General features: G+C 42.1%; 1 protein-coding gene and 2 pseudogenes across 4 annotated transcripts in view; 1 reads left to right on the top strand and 2 right to left on the bottom strand.

The window, feature by feature from the left end:
- Nucleotides 1–23,561, top strand: part of LYRM4 (LYR motif containing 4) — a 172,385-nt gene that overhangs the window by 47,089 nt on the left and 101,735 nt on the right. The gene's annotated exons all lie outside the window — the stretch shown is intronic.
- Nucleotides 5,765–7,435, bottom strand: LOC122489272 (annotated as a pseudogene).
- On the bottom strand, nt 7,481–13,300 carry LOC122490217 (annotated as a pseudogene).

Below are 23,561 nucleotides of genomic sequence, written 5' to 3' on the forward strand. Positions count from 1 at the left end.
GTAGCAGCATGGTCTCCTGGGTAGTGTCATTTGTCCCTCTTTCTGCAAAATTAATTAAAGAGCCAAAGGCCAAGGAGCCTGCTATCAGTTGGTTTTCTCACTCTCTAAAAAAATCATCCTTTTCACTATTTTTCTTTGATTTAACAATAATCACACCATAAGCTCCATTTCTGCTTCTGTTCATCTGTCTTACTTGCAGTAAATTTGTTTATAAAGTAAGGAAGGGAAACCCCTTATCATTTCCCTAGGTTCTGCATAGTGTTATGGAAAGGGCTTGTTTTGTTTTATTTTGTTTTGTTTATTTAAATCCAAGTTAGTTAACATGTAGTGTAATAATGATTTCAGAAGTAGAATTTAGTGATTCATCACTAACATGTAACACCCAGTGCTCATCCCAACAAGTGCCCTCCTTCATGCCCATTGCCCATTTAGCCCATCCCCCACTCAGCACCCCACCAGCAACCCTCTGTTTTCTGTATTTAAGAGTCTCTGGTGGTTTGTCTCCCCCTCTCTTTTTATCTTACTTTTCCTTCCCCTCCCCCGTGTTCATCTGTTTTGTTTCTTAAATTCCACATATGAGTGAAATGATATTTGTCTTTCTCTGACTAATTTTGCGTAGCATAATACCCTCCAGTTCCATCCACATTGTTGGAAATGGCAAGATTTCATTCTATTTCATTGCCGAGTAATATTCCAGTGTGTGTGTGTGTGTGTGTGTGTGTACGTGTACCACATTTTCTTTATCCATTCATTAGTCCATGGAGATTTGGGCTCTTTCCATAATGGTGGCTGTTGTCAATAGTGTTGCTATAAACACTGGGGTGCATGTGCCCCTTCAAGTCAGTATTTTTGTATCCTTTGGATAAATACCTAGTAGTGCAATTGCTGGGTTATAGGGTAGTCCTGTTTTTAATTTTTTGAGGAACCTCTATTCTGTTGGAAAGGACTTGTTTAGCATCATCAGGAGATACCAGCTTGGCTGACAGCATGTCATATCACAATATATGACATACATATACACATCCCTAACCCTTCTTCATGCTTGACTCTAAACAGAATTCAAAAAAGAAAAAAAAGAAGAAGCTATAGTATGCACTGTAGTTTTCTTTTTATATCACATTTGAAAGTCTTGCAATCTGATGAAACAGTCCCTTCTAGAATAACCTTTCAGATTCTGATAACCCTTCTTGAGTTCTACAGTTATCTAGCAACAGAATAACTTGGGCACATCTGGACAAGCCTAGGAAATGATCTTTAAGGAAGGGCATGAAAAGATAATAGGAGTCAGAAAAAGAAACTGATCTGCACATTTGCATGCACTCTGATAGTGGCAGGTAAAAGAGTTGTCATTTTGAAAACTCTAGGACAATGGCATTTCCTAGACATCAGTGGCTGAATTTTATGGGATCCTTTAGCACTGGAACTTGGAAAAGCAAGCAGCCTGAGTCCTTATTTCACATAAACTCAGAGAGATTCAATTCTTTGGCACTTTCTTATGTGGAAGTTGGCAAGCGTCTCCCAAACAGGCTGGCTTCATCTTTCTGTGTAAAGTTGCACAGAGTAGAAACTGCTTAGAAAAGGTGCCTGTAAGTACTCTGTGCCACTATTTCTTCTGTTATGTAATTGTCTGTGTCTTCTCCTGTTTTGAAATGCTAAAACCACCTTTCAAGAACAGAAAGACTAGACTAGCTCTCATCACACATTCCCAGTAAATCCATGCTCAAAACAGACTCCCAACTCTGCAGTCATGGGACATGTGCTGGGGCCAGGGCGCCCTCCCTAGGACAGCCTGGCAAGTGCACCTTCCTTGACCTTGGGGGACTTGTGCTGCCTAAAATTTTGTTATCCCTGAAGACTCTGCTCATGCTCAGAATGGTTCTGACAAATGAAAGCATTCCTATTCCATTAGAGAACTCATTAGCCATTTATAAGTCAACAACGTTTCTGTTCACTTCCCTGTCTTGTCAAGAGTATTCCTGAATCCAGGAATTTACCATGGTTAGCTTATGAGATGTTACTGTTACTGACTCCTCTAGCTACCTCGCTGAAAGCTGATATGAGTTGACCTTGGCCTAAAGGCCCAAAATAAAGCAGTGTCTGTATTTTCTTCACACCAGCTGCTATAATAGCCGTCTAGCTTGCCTCCCTGATTTCCCTCGCCTGAATGATCTATTCTCCACACACTGCCAGAGTGATCTTTTTTTAAAAGGAAAATTAGAGCAGGTTATACCCCTGCTCAAAACCCTCCAGAGGCTTCATAGCACCATGGCAATAAAATCTGAAGTGCTTAAGAAGTCCTCAAAGGCCCTCCATTGCCTACGTCTCCCTCACACTATTTCAGATACCATCTTGATGTCCCCAAAACACCCCCGGCTTGTTCCCGTTGCAGAGGCTTTGTACCTTCTGCCTGGAATACTCTCTCCCCAGACCTTCCCACTGCTCGATTCCCCTTTTCACTCAGATTTTTACTCCAATTTCACCTTCTCACAGAAGCCTGTCCTGACCACACTGTCTAAAATAACCTTCCTTCTGTCATTCTGTCCCTTATCCTGCTTTCATTTTCCTTATGGCATCTATCAGTCCTGAAAATAACATTCCTTATTGCCTTGTCTGTTTTCTCCTCTTCTATGAGGGTAGGGATCTCCCCTGTCATGGTCACCAATGCCTAATTGCAAGAACACAGGCTCTGGGTCCAGCCTGCCTGTGTTCAAGTCCTGACTCAGGCTACTAACTATGTGATCTTGAACCACATATTTAACCTCTTGGTGCCTAATGTAAAATTCAGATGAGAACAGGCTCAACTTCATGGGTATGGTGAGCATCAAATAATATATGTGAAGCCCTTGGGAACATACTGACACATAGATTGTACTTTGTTATCGGGAGTATCTAGAAAAACTCTTAATAATCCTCTGTGGAGGGTGCCTGGGTGGCTCAGTCAGTTAAGCATCCAACTCTTGATTTCAACTCAGGTCATGGATTCACGGTTCATGGGCTCAAGCCCGGCACTGTCAGTACAGAGCCTGCTTGGGATCCTCTCTCTCTCTGTCTCTCTCTCTCTCTCTCTCTCTCTCTCTCTCTCTGTCTCTCTCTCTATCCTTCTCCTGTTCGTATACTCTCAAAATAAATAAATAAACTTTTAAAAAATAAAATAAAAAAATAATCTTATGTGGACTAAAGGAATATGTGAAGAGTTTGGCCCCTGGGATCACACATCTCAGCCAAGGGGTCTATGCCACCAAAATCATGGTGTCTTGCTGGCTACCCAGAACCTTTCTTCAAAGAGAATGAACCATAAAGGGAAGGTGGAAACCTAATGAGGCCCTTAACCTCTAATCTAATGAGACATAACTGATACGAGTGGTAATATGCTTCTATCAGGTCCCTCTTCCATTTGCATCCTTGGACCCAAAGACCATCCACCAGGATGCATATCCATCTAAGCATCATTTTTCCATGGATAAGAAAGCCCCTGGCCACCTTCCCAGCTGCTACATACACACATCCTTAAAGGCAGTGCTCAAAGCGGAACCCTCCATCCAACTTCTCTCCTCTCTCGACACTGTTTACCTCTTCCTGCTTTCCAGTCAGTCTTTACAGTGGATCTTGCTTTCTGCCAATGCTTCTTCATCCCCTCCAGTCAGCTGTGATGCTAACAGTACAGCTGTACACATGATACGATTGTGAAGTTTTAAAGAAGTCTCTGAGCAAAGATTTTCTTCTGGCTTTTTTGGGTAGAGAACCAAGGTGCAGGCTGGATGCCTTAGAGCTTAGAGCAGACTCAGAAGTTGAAGGACATGAACTCCTAAGTCAGTAGAAACTGAAAGATAAAGATTAAGTCATTCCCCAGTTTTGTTCCCAGATATTTAAGGACATCAACCCAGCTTAGCATCTCCTCAGAGGTCTTTCTTCTTTCGTATCCTTAACGCTCAGAGATCCCATCTCATTGTGGCAACCCTGGAGGATGCTAGTTGGCATCAGTATTTCTCATTAGTCCTGCACACCACTCCTGAGGATTACTCTCATTTCAAGAAGTGGCATGGCAGATTGTTTTTCCTCCATTATGACCAAGTCAGACTCCTTTTGCTCCCTCTCCATAATTATGGCCCACTGAATAGAAACCTGACATACACTTGTTCTTTCTTTGACATTCTTGGACCAACTGTCCCCTGAAAATTATAATCTAGTCTATCAGTCCCCAATCTCTTTCCAGAGACAAGCATCATCTCATATCCCATAACTAGTAGAGGCATCCTTTTACCTTTCTTAAATTTCCATTATTTCCATATAAAATGGTCCTGTAAAGACAGATTGATCCTGGCAGCTTGTATGAGTATTTCCTCTCTGCTGAAAGCAGGTTCTGGACTAGTCCCCACTAATGCTAGCTTCCCTGTCTGCTTCCCAAGCAGGATCAAAAAGTTGGAGAGGCCTTCTGTGTATGTGCCAGATGGTGCCAAAAAGGATGCCCAAAAGATGGACTATATATGTGTAGGGTTGGGCAAAAAGGTCTCACACAATCTGGACAGCAAAGAAGTACCTAAGGACTTTCTACCTCAGAGGTTACAAAAGGCCCCTTAGGTGTTACATATCAGAAATAAGAACAAGAAGGTCATCTTGGTTCTTTTTTTCCATTTTGCTGTTCTGATGGTATTCCTTTTGATAAGGCACTGATTAGAATTAGCCCTCAGTTAATCATTCCCACTCATTATAGTTTGTCATGCCCCTTTGGATTTTTGAACAACCAGAGCCTTATTTTCTATCACTGCTTCCATGCTCTACACCTTTGCTACTTGAGGTCACCCCTCTCCAGACCCACAGCATTGCTACCACCAAGGGGCCCTCTTCCCCTGTGTAGTTCATAGAGATTTGTGGTCGTCATAGTGAAAGTATTTTCCAAACATTCTGAAATAGAGTTATCACCTTTGTTATATACCCAGCTAAATAGCCACATGTCTGTGAGAGGAGACATGGAAGAAACAGCCGAGGGTGGGAAACTATAACTACAGCAAGGAGGCCAGACCAATCTTTGTATACGTTGACAAAATTTCCTTGGATATGCAAATTAAGGTTGTGACTTTAGGAATTCTTAGCTACAGCCTAAATGTATAGCAACTTTTTCTTGAAACCAGCTATGCAACATTCTCACTATTCATCAGAGTGCATCCCATGATGCATACCATGAAGACCAGGCTCTAGGTTCTCGGGTAGCAACACACCTACATAACAGAAGGGGTGTGTATGTGTGTGTGTGTGTTTGTGAGCATGCGTTTGTGATTGACTCTTTTCTTACACAGTTAACCAAGTAAAACCACAATCTCTAGGAAAGGAACAACTAACTATTCCCTATTGAGAGGTTCCCAACCACCACCTTAACTAAGCTAGCAGATTTAGCACTAAATTTACATCCAAATGTTTGCTTCCCCTACCAGGGATGGTTGTACATGCGCTGATAAGGAATGCATCCCACAAAAGGAGGTTCAAGTGTAACTTCAGCATTTCAATGAAGTATTTGTTGCTGTGGTAGTAATTTTACGTGCTGGGTGACAACAAGGTTCTGGAGTCATACCAGCTTTGCCAGCAGCTTTTCAGTGACAACAATTTTTTTTTCTAATACTTTCCTGAAGGAAGGATTTTTTTTTTTTTTCTTTTAGAGAGAGCTTAAGCAGGAGAGAGGGGCAGAGGGAGAGAAAGAGATAGAAAGAATCCATGCTGAGTGTGGAGCTCTCCCTCTCCCAGTTCAGGGCTCAATCCCATGACCCCAAGATCATGACCTGAGCTAAAATCGCGTTCTATGTTCATCCAACTGAGCCACCCAAACGCCCCAGTGATAACAATTTTATACCACATTAGTCATTCTTAAGCCAGTGACGGCTTTGTGGGAGGGGCTTGGTTTGCTTTGGTTTGGTTTTTGACAAACAACTTTTTTACATATATTTTTCCTTCACATCCAGTTAAACAAAGTTGCTTTCAGTTTAGAAACATTGATTATGTCTTTTTTTCATTAGAAAAAAGTCTTTACCTGAGTATTTATATAACTTCATTGCTGTTTTTACAACAAAAAAGTTTTAAACTGATTCATAGAATCCATCCAGTAACTTATGAAATTGAAATCCATTTCTCAAGAAGATGAGATGGCTGAATGTATTTGATGCTTAGAGTACAGCATGAATAAGAAAAAATCCTTCATTCATCTGTGTTCATCTCTCCAAAAGCAAAAGAATCCATTTGACGTTTCAGTAAATATCAAAGTTAATTGTTTTCAAAAAAAAAAAAAAAAAAGCTTCCCACATTCCCACAGAACCTTCCACCCAAGAAAGAGCAGTTTCAATGAATGGCTCCTGGAATCGGCTGAGTCTTCCTTTAGTCCAGTGAGGAGATAGTGTCAGGAATGTTCCTTCCACTGCTGGTGATGACCCCTGTGTCAGTCAGCTGCTGGTTGAACTAACATGAATATTGCTTTCATGGGGGCTGGTGGTGGTGACAGATGTGCTCTTGCTGTTAAAGATGAGGTGAGACTCTCCAAAAAGATAAGAGGACAATACTAGGGATCAAGTGGAATAGGAGGAGAAAAATCCAGACCTGGCAGATCTGATGACATGCTTTATATTGGCACATGGTGGAATAGCACTGAGCAGTCTGTTAGTGAAGGCGAAATAACAGCAGCGTCAACCAATGTCACACTAGGCACCCGTACAAAAGATGGCTGGGACATGAGAACCCCTTTGCTGGGGCTGCTTTGTGCTTCTGACATCAGGATGCCTTTTGTGTTGGCAAGAGGGGCTTCCTCTTCCTGGGGAAAGCTTTCTAGTGTTAGGTCAGTAACATCCCCCTTCTTCCTGCTTACCTCACTGACTACAGTCACTGAACAAGGCTTATGAAGACACTTGGAATTTTTATTTTTATACATGCTTGCTGGATACTTTCGTCACTTCTTTTCTTCTGTCTCATTGGACACCAAGAACCATCTTCTTGGAATCCGATCTCATCCACATCAGAACAGTCATTGAGAATTCCCATAAAAAGCCCATCTAAAATTAGACTTTCATGGGCAGCTTTTTTGTCACACACAGGACAAATCCAAGCAGGCTTCTCATTCATTTGCAGATAAAGGGCACCATCAAAACGCTATAGATGTGTACCAGTCACTGCGTGGCATGGGATTGTCGGCCTCATTTTCCTTAAAGGGCACCTCAAGGATACCTGAAGGAATTTCACTATCAGGAGCTGCAGTTAAGTTTTTCTTTAATTAGTTTTCTGAAATGATCAGGGTTCCTAGTATCTTTCATCTTTAGTCTCTGTAATGACATGGTCGATGTGAGCTGTAATACAAGATATACAGACATGGAGTAGTTCTTTCCAATATCTTTTTTTTTTAATACTTATTTATCTTGAGGGAGGGTCAGAGAGAGAGGGAGACACAGAATCCAAAGCAGGTTCCAGGCCCCAAGCTGTCAGCACAGAGCCTGACATGGGGCTCAGAACTCACAAACCATGAGATCATGACCTGAGCTGAAGTCAGACACTTGCTTAACTGAGCCAACCAGGTGCCCCAATTCTTTCCAATTTCTGATGCCCAAGAATGGAAATCTGATTTGGCACAGCTGAAGACAACCCAACTAAAGATGTATTTGTGTTCAATCCTATTTTTAGGTGGTCATGCATAGCCAGGCAAAGGAAATGGCTTCCCATTCACTTTTATACATAGACCATTGAGGTGATTTTGTTCTTGAAAGCAACTTCTCTCTACCAGGCAGAATCCCAGCTAAACTTGTACTTTGTAATCTCTCCTATTATCTGGCAAAAAAAAAAAAAAAAAAAAATCCCTGAATATGCATTTATCTCTAACTTGTGTCAGAACAAAAATAAAAACTTCTCTTGAAATCGTTGAATACTGCTTTGAGCTAAACTCATGGGCTTGATGAGAACATCAGGAACATCATAAAAGGGCAGTTTTTTTTAAATGCACATCAGGATGGACAGGAGGAATTGGGGGAGATGGCTGCATCTCAAACATGAGCTTAGTATTTTGAAGCAGCACGGAACCAACAGGAGAGGTATTGTGGGTGTGGTATCATAGAGGTGGAAGGCAACCAGTGGATTCCAGCTATGGCCAAGTCAGGTTCTACAGGATGAGCTGTCATCCGTATTGAAACCAATGGCTTGATTACAGATAAACCAGAAAGTGCTTCAAGAAACAGTGGGTATCCACATCTCTATAATTTTTGGATTTTAGTCTGAGCCACAAGACTACAGCCACTCTTCTGTAAATGAAACGAGTATCAGGAGACCATGCTTGTGTCCACTTTATGCTGTCCAGGAAAGCCTAATAACAAGTGTAGTTCAGATCCCCTAAAACTAGAACCATATTCAGATTGGCTAAAATGAAAAACAGTGAGAACACCAGAGGCAGGTGAGGATGCAGAGAAACTAGATCACTGCATACGTTGCTGGTAGGAAAGTGAAATGGTACACCTCTCCTGAACTCGAAATCTGCCAACTGTGGATGCTGCCATCAGAGCACCCCTCCCACCAGCACCCACGATACCTCCAGCACTGTCCTAAGCTGGACCCTGCTGGCAACAGGGATGCAGCTGACCAGCAGGGGAGCAACGCCCCACCAAACTAGGGCTTTTTATAATAAAATGGTTCAAGTAATGAATGTATGAAACTGCAGTTATAGGGGCACCTCGGTGGCTTGGTTGAGCATCCAACTCTTGATTTCAGACCAGGTCATGATCCCAGAATGGGGCTCTGCACTGGGCATGGGGCCTGCTTAAGATTTTCCCACTCTCTGTCCCTCTCCCTCTGCCCCTTCCTCCCGCTCACATGCCCCCCTCCTCAAAACATAAAGAGTAAATCTCAGTGGTAAGCAGTTAAGAACAGACTCCATACAGCCATTAGAAATAGTAGGAAAGAGGTTGATCTTACTGGTAGCCAGCATTTCTATGTGAGAGGAAGCATTTTCACCGTTTCTTAGCTTGCACCTAATTACTTTGTCAGTCACTGAAAGCAATTTGCCCAGTTTATTGGCGTTTGGGTGGTGATAGATGAGAGTCTCTGAAACCAAATTTTTTTTTACTTTTGTTTACTATTTTATGGTTTAGTCTTTACATGACCGTTCTAGAGAAATGTCCACCAATAACATTTTTAGTGTGCATGTCATGAAATGAGAAGTTCATGAACGATGTCTGTCTTCTTTCACCACCAGTCACTGCAACATCCATTTTAGTGCCCCATGTAGTAGAGTTAAAACTTAACTTAGAAGTGATATCTCGGGGCATCTGAGTGGCTCAGTCTATTGAGCGTCTAACTCTTGATCTCAGCTCAGGTCTTGATCTCAGGGTCATGAGCTCAAGCCCTGCATTGGGCTCTGTGCTAGGTATGAAGCCTACTAAATAAATAAGTAAATAAATAAAGTTCAGGATTGTTAATTTTATGGTGCTTTTTCTCACCATAAATAATAAAAAATATCTCCCCACCCCCCGGCCCCCAACAAAAGAATTATAGCTAGTCATCCATTTTTTTTTTCTTAACTGGGAAAAATAAAATTAAATGCTTCAGACATTGGTATTTAAGCATAGGAGGCTTAAGTCGTCTGAAGCTTGAACAAGTGGATTTATATCTGTGAGCCTTCAGTTTCTTATCTGTAAAATCAGAAGATTATAGTCCGATTTCTAAGCCTACTTCCAGTTCTAAAATTCCATGGTCTAACATTTCACATAAATATCTGTCCCCTTCTTTATTTGCAGAAACTTACTGATATATTTTTTTTAGTAAACTACTCTATGCTTTGAATTCCTTGACCAATCTTTGCTAAGATCTTAAGTCACTAGAGTTTAGGCTATAGATAAGCAAAGTTGTAAGCCAGCTATGTATTTATACCATCATAAATTTCAAAAACTTCTCTTGGTCTAACCTCTCTGCCACAAGGAAAGTCAGAAAATTGAATTATTTTATTAATGTCGCTAGCACCTCTGCTCTTAGCCTTCCTTTCTGATAGAATATACATCACCAGTACTAGAGCATATCTCTGAACAAAACATTTTCTTTCAAAGAAAATTAAGTAGCAATTCAAAAGCAATAATATGATAACTTGATAGGCAAGAAAAGGATTAAAATGCTTTCCTCAAGCCCCACCTTAATGTTGATACTAGTTTCTTCTTGATTGGACTTTTCCCTGCTCCCTGGGTGGCTTCTCAGCTGCATGAAACGCAATCTGTGAGATAAATCAAATGACACTGTATATTTTGTAATTCCGTGCCCACAGTTTCTTTCCCTAGATATTTATCAAGCACCCACTCTATGCCATGTAATTATGAATTGACTTTATGAGCTTTTTGGAGGCAGAGTTGGGAATGGAATTTTGAAGTCCATCAGAACCTTGTAGAAGTTCTTTCTCAGTTTGATTCTTGGGAGACAAACCTTTTCTCTTCAATCCAAATCATACCTATTTGTTCATTTAATAGAACAGAAATATATGGACTCTGATAGGGTACCCCAGAAATACTTTCCCCTGTGTCTATATAGATCAACTAAGATTAGATCAAAAGATCTATCTACATATTTAAAAACTAATAAAACAGAAGCAAAGGAGATTTAAGTACTCTATCTTGGACTTCAATAAAAATCCTCAGGAAATCAACATGAATTTATATACAATGACTCAATTGCCCCCTGAGTGAACCCTGTATCTTTTGGATATCTGAATTCTTTCAATGTGAATGAAAGATTCCCCAACTCCCTGTCAGATGAGAAGGGATGATTACTTTTATAGCTTGGCCTACATGTGACATTTTTTTTCAGCCTGTTCAATAAATAGTTCCTCTACAGCTATAAAAAAAGACTTCTTTATACAAGGATTGAAACCAATTTCTCTGCATTTTCTGGAAATTCCAGTACATCCTTGAGTCTGGGACGATAGTATTCCCACAGTTAGCATTCCTGTGGAAGAAATGCCTCTCTGATGGAGATTGCCCAGCAAATTTGCTTGAGTCTTCCAAGGCTGACATGCATAAAACAAGATTCCATGTTCTTTCTAGAAGAAGCCTATCCCACCTCTGCATTTTTTCATATACAGCAATTTGTCTTTTTCATATTTGCGTGTGCAGAAGAGCTCCTGAAGAACGCAGCAGTAACGCTATTTATAGAAAGCTTTGCACGGGTTTCATTTGGGAACCTTTATTATCCTTCTTCTGTTGAGCCTACGAGAGCTGTTCACTCTTGAATTCCCTAAAGAACTATTTTTGTTGCTAAAGTATCTAAAGTGGAAGTAGATGCCATCAACTCTGAAGCAGAAAGTACATTGATGTTCTAGGCAAGAAGTGGAAGTTGTCAATCTAAGCTCTGAGAGGAGCTTACTATGGGACCTTGGGGTAGCTGTTTATGTGCCTAATTTACCATATGTGTAAAAAGATGATTTTATATATGAATATTGATAAAGGTGATGCGGATGGTGGTGGTGGTGGTGGTGGTGGTGGTGGTGGTGGTGGTGATGAGGTGTGCTTGTTGTCAGTGTGGTTCATTGTGTCCTCTTTAGGCACTGAGACTATGTACTAAGCCCTTAGAACATGTTTCAGTTTCTCACAGCGATCTTGTGAGAAAGATACTGTTTTCCTCATGTGTTAGATGAGGAAATTCAGACTGAGTGTGTTTGAATAACTCCCTGAGAACACACAATTAGGAGAATGGTGGGCCCACATGTCTTCTCACTTTTTTGGCCAGTTCTTAGAAGAGAGATCAAACTGTGGGTGGTCTGATCTTTACAGAAGCAAATAAGACATGGGAGATAGGAAAACAAGGCGAGATGTAGGTTTCCTTTTCTAATTGCTCATTTAGAATTTGTATTAGGAGGTAACAGTCTCTCTTCTGTAGACTCATGAATAGTTTATCCCTCTGAGCTGATCTCCTTTATCATTTCTCAAAAAACTATCTCCCTCTCTCTCTCTCTCTCTCTCTCTGCCTTCAAAAGAAAAAAAAAAAAAAATACAGAAACCACAGTCTGAAAATGTTAAAGTTCAGCCACCTTATTTAAGAAGTGTTTGCTCAGAATTTCCCCGTAGATCTGAAGGTTGCAGCTCCAAATGTGCTTTTCCTGACAAGCAGTAACACTCGAGTGCCCTTCACTGGAAGCCTTTTGATGCCTCGCTGCTGGGGTTGTCGTTTCAAGTAATCAGTTAATTTCAGCCATGCTTATGCAGAAGATCTTGTCCCAAGATGACTAAGGAACAGTTTCACACCTTCTAGGAAGGGGGCGGGGGGAGGGGGGTCCAAGGGATTCACCCCATTTATGTTTGTGTTTCTATACCACATCCTCTCTGGTGGCGGGAAGCCAGTGTGCTCCCACGCCCAGCGTATGGATAAGAAAATGCACTCTTTTCTGAGCACTTGATATCTGCAGTTGGATTTTTATAAATTTGATGTGTTTCACTGGTATATATACATGAAGGCTAGATTCTTGGTGCTGTTGGAAAGATACCTCCTCATTATACGTCTCTCAGTGTTAAAAACGATTGTTGTTTTATGCAGAGATGTAATAGGAATGGTAGCCAAGAGAAGAGATTTTGAGTAACATACACCTAAACTGAAATCCTAACACTCACTAGCCCTCTGGCCTTGGTCATGTTATTTAATTTCTCTTAAAATATTACAATCATTCAATTTTTCTACTAAAGGCAAAGGAATACCATTCTGAAGTTAATGTTAGTTTTGTACGTGCTTTGCTTTTAAAATACCAAAGCCGGGGCGCCTGGGTGGCGCAGTCAGTTAAGCGTCCGACTTCAGCCAGGTCACGATCTCGCGGTCCGTGAGTTCAAGCCCCGCGTCAGGCTCTGGGCTGATGGCTCGGAGCCTGGAGCCTGTTTCCGATTCTGCATCTCCCTCTCTCTCTGCCCCTCCCCCGTTCATGCTCTGTCTCTATCTGTCCCAAAAATAAATTTAAAAAGTTGAAAAAAAAAATTTTTTTAAATACCAAAGCCAAACACATCAGAAATTTTCTCTCTTCCCCAGTCTGGTAATGAAGGCTGTCGTATCATGAATTGGTCCGTGGTAAATAATCAAAAGACTCTATTCTCTAAGATGTGGCACTGTAATAATCTTAGTTTTATTCAGTAATGATAGTGCACAATTAAATCAGTATTTTAAGTCTTTTTCTTTTCCTCGAACATTTCCCCTTCATACAGCCTAAGAGATACTTCTCCCCACCCATCTCGACTTCTTAATGCAGTGAAAATAGCACCAACCAGAGGCCACAAAGATTCTCCTCAGTCTCAGAAGTTAGCAGTAGCATCACCAGGAAGTCCATGACCCTTTAGGCCTCATCTGTAAAAAAAGTAAGGAATTGGGTACATTGGTTTCCTAGATCTCTAGCAGCGTAAGAATTTGTTTATGAATCCTAAGTTTAACTGCCTTGTCGAGATTGGACTTGGGGTTTCTTTCAGCAGATTATTGCATCTCACTAATAAGTGAGTACATTCCAGAATTGCCTACACAGAGCAATTGGACATGCCTCTGGAGCTCAGTGAAAACTCAGTCACTAAATGCTGGGTGGCCCAGGAGCCAGCAGACCTGGGGTCTGCTCCCACCCACCGTCAGTGTGCAGGCAGCTCCCCCTGTGAGTGAGGAGGGAGGTGCTCCATGACCCTCTGAGGCCTCTCTCACACCGGACATTCTCTGATCCTGAAACTAGTTGGTAATGATTGGTAGGTCCCAGAAACATCCCTGGGAATGTTGGATTTTGACCAAAGGTGAGTTATGTCACTGACCTCCTCTGTTTACTGAATTGACTTTAAAAAGAAACCCGAACTGCCCTGAGCTCACAGACAGCATGTTTTGTTGAGTGTGGGGGCGTAGCTAGGTTACGTAATGCTGGGTTATGTAATGTTCGTGCTTCGTTGTCAGCCTCAGCAGTGGAGCCGATTCGAGAAAACCCTTTGGCTGTACTTTGTGAAAGCTTTTAATACCCAGTGATGGCAGGAACGTTACCTGGGTCATGGTGACGTCAGGAGGCCTGTGAACTGTGCACAGAGCCCGCTGTTCTGTACATTCACAGACTGTACGTACCTCACGTACTAATGAGGTTTTCTTCACTGGGACCCAACGGTCCTCCAAGCCAGAGTGGGATGGGAAAGGGGACACCCGGAGAAAAGGCAAAAGGGAATGTTCCCCTTGCTTTGAACTAGGTTCTGAGCATTGCCAAGCTCAGTGTTTTGCTTTGTTTTTCCGCTCTCAGCTGCTGTTTAAGGTGTGCAGTTGTCTGCATAGCTATCCGTGTTTTTATAACACTGAAGTATTCTTCTTACTGGAAATGTGTTTTAAAACTGAGTCCATGTTTCCCTACAAGACACTGACCACTCTCCTATATTCTGGGCAGTTTCTGGATCTGTTAGGAAAACTGCTTGCTCCTGCCTGTTTCTGTGCCTCCAGAGCCTGTCCCGTGGACAGTCCTACTTTATATCCTGCCTGTGCAGCTCAGTCTCTCTGAAGCCAAATTGCAGGATCCTTGCGGGGGTGGGGCGCTGTTGGACCAGCACTGCACAGGCACAAAGCACACACCCAGTGAACACCTTTCTGCGTTCACCAGCTCCCCACGGGAAGGCCTTGAATACCCTTCCTCCTCCTTTCTTGCCTGCCCAAATCTTGTCCTCTGAGCCACCAGAGCACTGAAGTGTGACTCCACAGCATTGACATGGCATTGCAATGGCATGTTAGTGAGTCTTGTCTGCCCTTAGCCTCTGACCTTCCAGGGAGACGGGGTTGTTTTCTTTTTTTATTTTATTTTTTTTATGTTTACTCATTTTTGAAAGACAGAGACAGGGCACAAGTAGGGGTGGGTAGAGAGAGAGGGGGGCACAGAATCCGAAGCACGCTCCAGGCTCCGAGCTATCAGCACAGGGCCTGACACGGGGCTTGAACTCATGAACCGACAGATCATTACCTGAGCCGAAATCGGTCGCTCAACCGACTGAGCCACCTAGGCGCCCCAAGAGACGAGGTTGTTTTCTTGTTCACTGTGATACTCCCAGGGCCTTATAGATACAGTAAGCACTCCATTAATGCTTCATAGTGTCAAGATAGCTTGATAGGAAGACACAGAGGATGATTTTAGCCTGAAACTCAGGAGGACCAGTGCTAGCCCAGGCTGTGCCTCTTACTCCTGGCCCAAGCAGCCTTGGCCCCTCTGACTGGAAGTCTTCTGATAATTGTTAGCACATTTCTGAATACAAAGGGAGATGACACGTGCCAACACCCTCTGAAAATCAGCAAGGCCGCTCGAGTTCCCTTTCAGTAACCAGCACTCGGGCCCTCAAAGATCCTGCTCTGGCTGAGGACATGGCCACCTCCTTTACCAGAAAGGAAGCCAGGAACTCCTTCTGGAAATTAGCGCATTTATTAGCTCTGCAAGACTAAGCTGAAAACAAAAGCTGGTCCGATAAGGTGAATTCCAACTGTACGAAACAAGGCTGTTAAACTGTGTGTTCACATTTCCTTACTCCACAAAGAGACATGAGGGCACGGGACCAGGGAGTCAGGAGTGGTTTCAGATCCTGGTTGTCGCTCCCTAGCTTTATGAACTTAGGGAAATGACTTCCTGTGGCACTCATTTCTCTGGTTACCTCCTTGTTGGGATGCGAGAAGACAAAGAAATGTGTGTGTGAAGCATGCAGCATGGTGCCCAACCCATGGTCAATGTTCAATGAATGTAGCTGCATCCACGCTCTGGCTTGTTTTTTGTTTTTTTTTTTTCCATACATCTTTTAAAATCTCAAGTGCTGAAATGATGGAGATGTGGTACAGTTTGGTTTCAGATCTCTACATGTGCAGCGAGGGAGCAGGCACTGGCCCCTCTTCCAGGCAGTTCTGTTCTCTGGTCTCCTCCATGCTGACTCCTGAGGCTTTGCTAATCTGCAGGCTCTTGGCATATGGTACTTGTTGTAATGTAGGTCTGATTTTCCCAAATGCTTTTCAGTGGTTTCAGTGAAACTGCGAAGATTAAATTCCAAGTGACAGTTTCTATATGAAATATTTATCACATGCTGATAAAAGCATATCCACCAAATGGAACTGGGAGGGCAAAAGGGAAATTCAGTCCACATAATCTTACTTTCTTATTTTAAATGTTTCCATCACATTGCAGACTGCTGGGCAATGAAATGAAAGAAAGGCTATAGGAAAATAAAAGTGGCAGGGAAGGGCCAGTTGGTTTTTAGAAGTGAAAAATGGGGGTGCCTTCATTTGAATAAATAAAGGTATCCTCAAATTCAGAATATGGGAAGACAGAACCAGGAGCCCTTACTGGGCCTGGCAAGCAGAGCAGACAATACAGATAGAAAGATTTGGCTTCACAATGGTCTTCTCATCCACGCTCATACACATAAAACAGTGCCTGATCGACAAGGTATGTCTTAACAGGTGGGTGAAGTTTTCCTTACGTTGCTGCAATATTCATCTCAGACCATCTGTATTTATCCATAAGCAGTATTAAGTGTCTGCTGGAATGAGTTACCAAAGTAGGGGCAGAGATCAGTATTTGAGGAACTTGTCTTCTGATGACAGTTGATTGACAGACTTCATGCGTACATGTTCGAACACATGCCTTCGTAGAGATAGACAAGTCATGAGAGTCTTACTGGTTTAATAGGGGTTTTTATCCTTGTCTCCTTAAGAGCAGAGGTATCTATCCCCACACTTAACCACAGTGCCTTACACACTGATAGTGCTTAGAAAATATCGCTGAATGAGTTATATGCTTTAATTCTAAAGGACTGAATTATATATGCTTGAATATCTTAGTAGTGGCTCAGTGTCATTCACTCTATTTATGGAATAACCTTTATCAGCAAAGCAAAAAGCCTTACTGAGCTAACAAAATTTTAATCCATAACATGGAGCAATAATTAGAACCATTACCGATTATAATAGCGCTCTCTTTGAGGCAGATAGTGGTCCTGACATACATACAGCCTTATGACAGTCTATTCATATTTTCTTGGGAGAATTGGGGAGAAATAAAGAGAGTGGGGGTGGGAACCAAAGCTTCTTTGGAGAGGCCTTTCACAGCAATTCATTCTTGTCCAAACATCTGAGTGAAAAAGACTGTGCTGAGTTGGTCTGCACACTCCTACATCTTCCTTTGGTAGCCTCTTGGGCTGACATAAGGTTCGTAATCCCTTCTGTTTTATATGTGAGGAAATCAGCCTGTCTGCTAGGTGGGGAATCAAATATAAGAACCAAGTACTACATCGTGAGCTGGGCTCCCCTTGCCTCTCTGGTCAGTTCTCCAGAGCTTTCTGGAACACAGATATTATAGACAAATACATTATGACTTATGCACCTTTAGCCTTTGGGAGAACTCTTCTTATGTGAATTCAGACATGCCCAAAAATGTAGGAAGGTCAAAAGCAGTCATGTTCTTGCCAGGATTCTTTGTTTAGACAAATCCATTATGAAAATTCAGAGTACCAAGAAAGTGTAATTAGAGGTTGATGGAACACTTATAAAAACTAATTCTGGTTATAGTTACTCGCTGACTGTGGAGACTGCAGGGGTTAACATTTCATTATCTCCTACTGCATGCTACATGCTGCAGGCACGGATCGTTTCGTTTACAACTACTCTGCAGCCTGTCCTTATTTTACAGGTGAGGAAACCAAGGCACAGGGAGAGGGGTTACGGAGAGGGAGGTTCATTAGCCGGTAGTGGTTGAAGGCAGGGTTTGAGCAGAGGTCTCTTATCGCCATCCCATGTGCCTGACAGTAGGATCTTCCATTGTATTTTAATAAATGAATTCTATAAAAATTTGATTTCGATATACTCTGTAGCCTTGGAAACCCCTTTCAACTAAAAGCCAGTGGGTGCTCAACATCAGGGAGTGGGTCTCCAGGAAAGGTGCCCACAGGACTGTGACTCCTGAATCCCTTGTCCTCAGGTCCTGATTCTCGAGAGAGAATAAGGTGCAGCGATCCCAAGCCCTCAGAGCTCTTCAAGATTTACTGATGGCGGGATCTGAAAGACAGATTGTTCCCTCTGGAGGTAGCAAACATGATCTCAGGGGTAAGCCAGAGGCCTGACCCAGAGCTGAGCGGAAGGCTGAAAAGGGAATTAAGTCTGGCCAGTGAAATGACTTACTCAAAGAAAAGGGATAGTTTGTGGCATGAGCAAATCAAACTTCCTGCTCCACAACCCCGGCCTCTGGTTGATGGCCGTTTGAGGCTTTGGTATCAAGGCCAAGGATGAAACTTTTTGGCCAGTCAAGGAGGGGAGGAGGGTATGTGCCTGTGCATGCACTTTTGCACATAGGAGGAACCTTTTAGGCTTACTGTACCAAGGTTTGCTGGTAGTAAAAGGAAAGTAAATGAAGACTAGCACATTCTATATCAAATATACATGTTACTCGCACACCTCAAATACTTTAAACCATACACAAGTGAAGCTTTTTACTATCTAAGCACTTTTTAATGTTTGGAGAGAAAAACTATAACCTCAAAACAACCATGATACATTTCTCCAAGAAAAAGAAAAGTTTTAATCTTAATTTTAACACGTTTTGTGCTTATATGTTGTAGTATACATGGAATTTAGTTCAACTCCGCTTTATATTTTAAACTGTATTACTAGGGCAACCAAAGCCTGCCTGGCCTCTAGTAGGATCTTCAAAGGCAGGACTTTGCACCTTCTGCTAATGGGGCAGCCTTGATTGTACTGTGGAACCACCTGAGTGCCTCTACAAATCTCTATGACCAGGCCCCTCCAAGCCAGCGGAATTAGAGACTCTGGGGGTGGGACTCAGGCATCAGCAGTGTTAAAACTCCCCAGGTGATTTCAGTATGCAACAAAGGTTGAGAACCAGTTTATATAACCCTGAACGGCTGCCTCCAACCTGTCACCCTGCACAGAGTGCATGTTCTCCAGAAGTCAGAGTCTTTGATATTTGTATTACTGATCTCTGGATATCTCTAAATTAACCTTTGGCCCAGGGATAATTTTTATTCTCTTGTACTTTCATGGAGATTCAGACTTCAAGCTCTCATATATATTAAACAATGAAACTCTCTCTTATTACAACTGAAAATCTCATGTGTTCCCATTAAGAAAGAGTGCATATCCTGATGAAGCTCTTTGGGCTGCTATTGCCAGACAATATTCTTTTTTTTTTTTCTTTGAATGCTTATTTTTGAGAGAGAAAGAGAAAAAGGGGAGGGGCAGAGAGAGAGTAGTGGGGAGACAGAGGATCTGAAGTGGGCTCCATGCTGAAAGCAGACAGTCCAATGCAGGGCTCAGATTCACAAACTGAGATCGTGAGCTAAGCCGAAGTCTGACACTTAACCGACTGAGCCACCAGGCACCACACAAGACAATATTCTTAACAACCAAGTAGAATACCAAGGCTTGATGTCAAAAGAATGGCAGAGACATCTTCTCAGGAACACAGCCCTCATCTCAGGGAGAAGTTATTTATTGTTCTTTGGGGGGGTATTTTTAGTGCAACAGTGGGTTTACTACTCTTGTAAATTGTAGCTCATCCATCCTGCATTTCTGCTTGTCCCATAAACCTTGGCAATAAGAATATCTGCAGAGTCTTGGACCTTCACAGCAGGTGCATTCCCAAGTCAGGTTCCAAGTGCAAGTGAAATTATTCAGGAAATCATGCATCTTCTCTCCTTTCAAGGAGGAATATATGGGAAGAAAAGAAGATTAATAGAGCTATGTGCCAAGAAAGATACTTGTAAAATTTGTTCAGCCTTTCAAGATCATTGATAGGAGTGTGCTTCCTGCTTTGGTCTGTTTTGAAGCTGTCTGCAAGCCCTCAGCTGTGCTACTTGTCCTCAGCATCTACTCTCAGATAGATCACCATGGGGACAGCAAGGAGACCAGTGGAAGCATAACAGGGCAGTAGCTTTTGGGAACCAGCCCGGTGACAAATGCTAATGCACTGGGCCAAATGTTCTAGCACTCAAAGGAACTGGATATCAGGGCTTATATTGGGGTGGGTTGACCCTCCAGTGCACTGAATTTTTCTTAGGAAGTTGTCTGGAAATTTCTTGTCCTGATTTTTCTCAACTCCAGAACCAATCAAGATTCAGCCCATTGATGGAACTCTCTGATGAAATCTGGCAGTTCAATCTGTCCTTCTCTACTGAGCCCAGTACTATGTTGATTTCATTAGATCGCATGTTCCTTAGCTCGCTAGAATATTCAGCTATGCCTTTATTGACACATAATTCACATACCATAAAATTCAACCATTTAAACTATACGATCCAGTGGTTTTTGGTATATTGAGTTGTGTGACGATCACCACAATCATTTTCAGAACGTTATCATCACCCCTTAAAGAAATGCCATACACATCATCAGTGACCCCATTTCTCCCCAACCCACTCTCCCCCAGCACTTGGAAACCACTAATCTGCTTTATATCTCTATGGAGTTACCTATTCTAGACATTTACATAAGTGGAATTTGTTTTTGTGACTGGCTTCTTTCATTTAACATCATGTTTTCACATTTCATCCATTCATAGTATGTATTCTTTTTAATAGCATTGTATGATTGTACCACATTTTATCTATCCATTCATCAATTGATGAACATTTGGGCCATTTCCACTTTTTTGCTATTGTCAGTGATGCTGTATGAGCACTTGTGTGCAAAGTTTGGTGTAGACATACATTTTCATTTCTCTTGGGTATATACCTAGAAGTGGAATTGCTGGGTCATGTGGTAACTCTGTGTTTAATTTTCTGAGGAATTCCAGCCTGTTTTCCAAAGTAAGTGCTCCATTGCACATTACCATCAGCAGTGTATAAGAGTTAATTTTGCCACATTCTTGCAAACACTTGTGATTATCTGTCCTTTGCTTACAGCCATCCCAGTGGGTAAGAAGTGTATACCTTTTGTACATAAAACACTCAGATTGAGGTTGAAAAACTAATATTAACACAGTTGCTTGTGGAACATTCAAGGGAAGGTTAAGATTGTGTTTAATTTTTATATATTTATTTTGTCCACACGAACCTTGGGCCAGTCTTTCTGTATATCTAAACCCTGCTTCTCTGTGAGAACCAGTTTAAGCCCCCATTGGTTTCACAGTTTGTATAAGAGTTGGGTATGGGTTGGCAGTGTGCATTGGGTAGCCAGGGGTTGATTCAGATGATCTAAAGCTCTGGATGAGAATCCTGTCTTTCACCATCCCATGTGGCCCTCCCTGAGTTTGGTTTGAAGAGAATGAATTTCCCAGATGGACCAGGGTAATGTGCTTTGTCTTTCATAGTCCCTGAGAGTTCTTCCACACAGTAGGTGTTGGTTGATGTTTTTTTAACTCTACCATCTTCCTCACAGAAATTCAGTTGCTGTCTCAAAAGCATAGACCTCCGTACTGCTAAGTCAGTCAATCTTTTTTATATCCTTATTCTTTATGTATCTAATAGTTTATTCCTTGAAACTTCTCTTTCATGCAAATTGGTGGCTTCAGTATAGTAGATATTTGCACTTGAGTGTTTTATCAGGAGTTGAAACTGTCATGACCAAAACTTAATGACTTATCTTACCTTCCCCTTAAACTAATTTTCCTTTGCAAATTCCCAGTACTTCCATTATCTTGGTAACCCAGGCTCAAATCCTTCCTCTTCTCTGTACACAGAGAATGGAGCCCATGAGTGCTCATGTCATTCATTTAAAATAAATCTGAGACTCTCTTCAGGTCCTCTAAAATAGGGTACCTGGAATATTAGAGTATGTTCTGAGATACTACCCTAAAAGCTACCTTTTTCTTTAGCTTCTGGCTTGGTGTATGCTAACCATTTATATAATCTGGTCTAACCAACTCAGGCACTTGTTAAATCAACGTGTCACATTCTTTGAATACTTTCCTTACCTAGCTTATCATGAATCACAAATAAACATTGTGGTTTTTTTCTGTAGGACTTTACTTGAGGTTCTGTTAGGTATTCCTGTTGACTAGATGCTCATCTGTTTGAAAAATCCCACCTTTAATGTGAAAGCACCCCTTATTTCCTTGCAGCCTAATTTCCCTTGGCATTTATAGTGGTTGGATATGTATTGATGGGCATTACTCTCTAACTGCTGTGTCAGAGCACTTTGGGAAGCTCATCAATCTTGTGCTTTTTTTAATTGGCATCAATAATGTGTTTGCATTTATCAATATTTCCTAATTGCCAAGTTATAACAGTGGAACTTCTGCAATAAATCATGCCCACAGATATCTTCAGACATTAAGATTTAAAGTTTCTGTCAATATTTTGATGTATTATAAATTGTCTTTATGAGGATTTTTTTCCTATGAGAAAGGAAGAACTGTGTAGCAGGAGACAGAATTGAGTCAGTGTCACCATATAAAATTAAGTTAAAGGGCCAAATCATTCCAGTGAAAAGAGAAGAAAGCTGTTTCCCAAGCCAGTACAATACATTCCCATAAAGTTCAGCATTATTGTCCAAATGAATGTTAATGCGTCTCCCCTGCAAGTGATGTGCTGTGCCAATCCTCTTCCTGGGAGAGGAATTTGAACATAAGGACAGTTAGCACTCATGCAAAGAAGAAACTCTTTATCAACTCATTTTTCAGTAGCAGAAACTGAGGCTTCGTGAGCTAAGGTTATTTGCTGAGAGTCAAATAGTGACTTTGCAAGGCCAGGACTCAAACCCAGGGCTCTCAGGGTCCACAGGTGGACTTTTTACCTTTCAGGGACAAACTTGACCAAACCCAAAGGAGAGGGAGACCCACAGGTTGTCAAAGAACTGAATCCACATCATCTCTTAGGCAATTGAAGACACTAGAATGTTTGGCTCAGAAAAAAATGAGTGAAAAGCTCAGGTGCTCTGTCCTGCTGTGCCTCAAGATCCTTCCCAAGGAGATGAGACACTGTCTTCCGTGCACGCAGACAGCAGAAGTGGGGCCAGCCCTCTGACCTGGTGAGAGGCGATGTTGTGGGGCAGTTACAGATGTGGACCCAGGAGTCACATGGGCCCCAGCAAATCCCAGCTCAGCCACTCACCCAACCCCTGTCCTTGGACAAGTCAGTTGACCACTTGTGTCCCACTTTCCTCAGCTAAGATAGGACTTTTGACAGTACTTACTTTTTTTTTTTTTTTAATTTTTTTTTTTTTCAACGTTGATTTATTTTTGGGACAGAGAGAGACAGAGCATGAACGGGGGAGGGGCAGAGAGAGAGGGAGACACAGAATCGGAAACAGGCTCCAGGCTCTGAGCCATCAGCCCAGAGCCCGACGCGGGGCTCGAACTCACGGACCGTGAGATCGTGACCTGGCTGAAGTCGGACGCCTAACCGACTGCGCCACCCAGGCGCCCCCAGTACTTACTTTTTAAGGTTGTCATGAGGACTCGGTAAGTTAATATGTGGAAAGTGCTTTTGATGGTGCTTGGCTCATAGTAAGTGTGGTATGTGCCACTGTTAGTGTTTTTACATTATAAAGCCAGAACTAGATGGGAGGAAGAGTTCTCTAAAAAAACCCTCACCATTTATACATTAATTCTGCAAATCTTTATGTACTAGACACTGTTCTAGACACTGGGACACAGCAATAGA

Source organism: Prionailurus bengalensis, chromosome B2 (genome assembly GCF_016509475.1).
Source record: "Prionailurus bengalensis isolate Pbe53 chromosome B2, Fcat_Pben_1.1_paternal_pri, whole genome shotgun sequence".
NCBI lineage: Eukaryota > Metazoa > Chordata > Mammalia > Carnivora > Felidae > Prionailurus > Prionailurus bengalensis.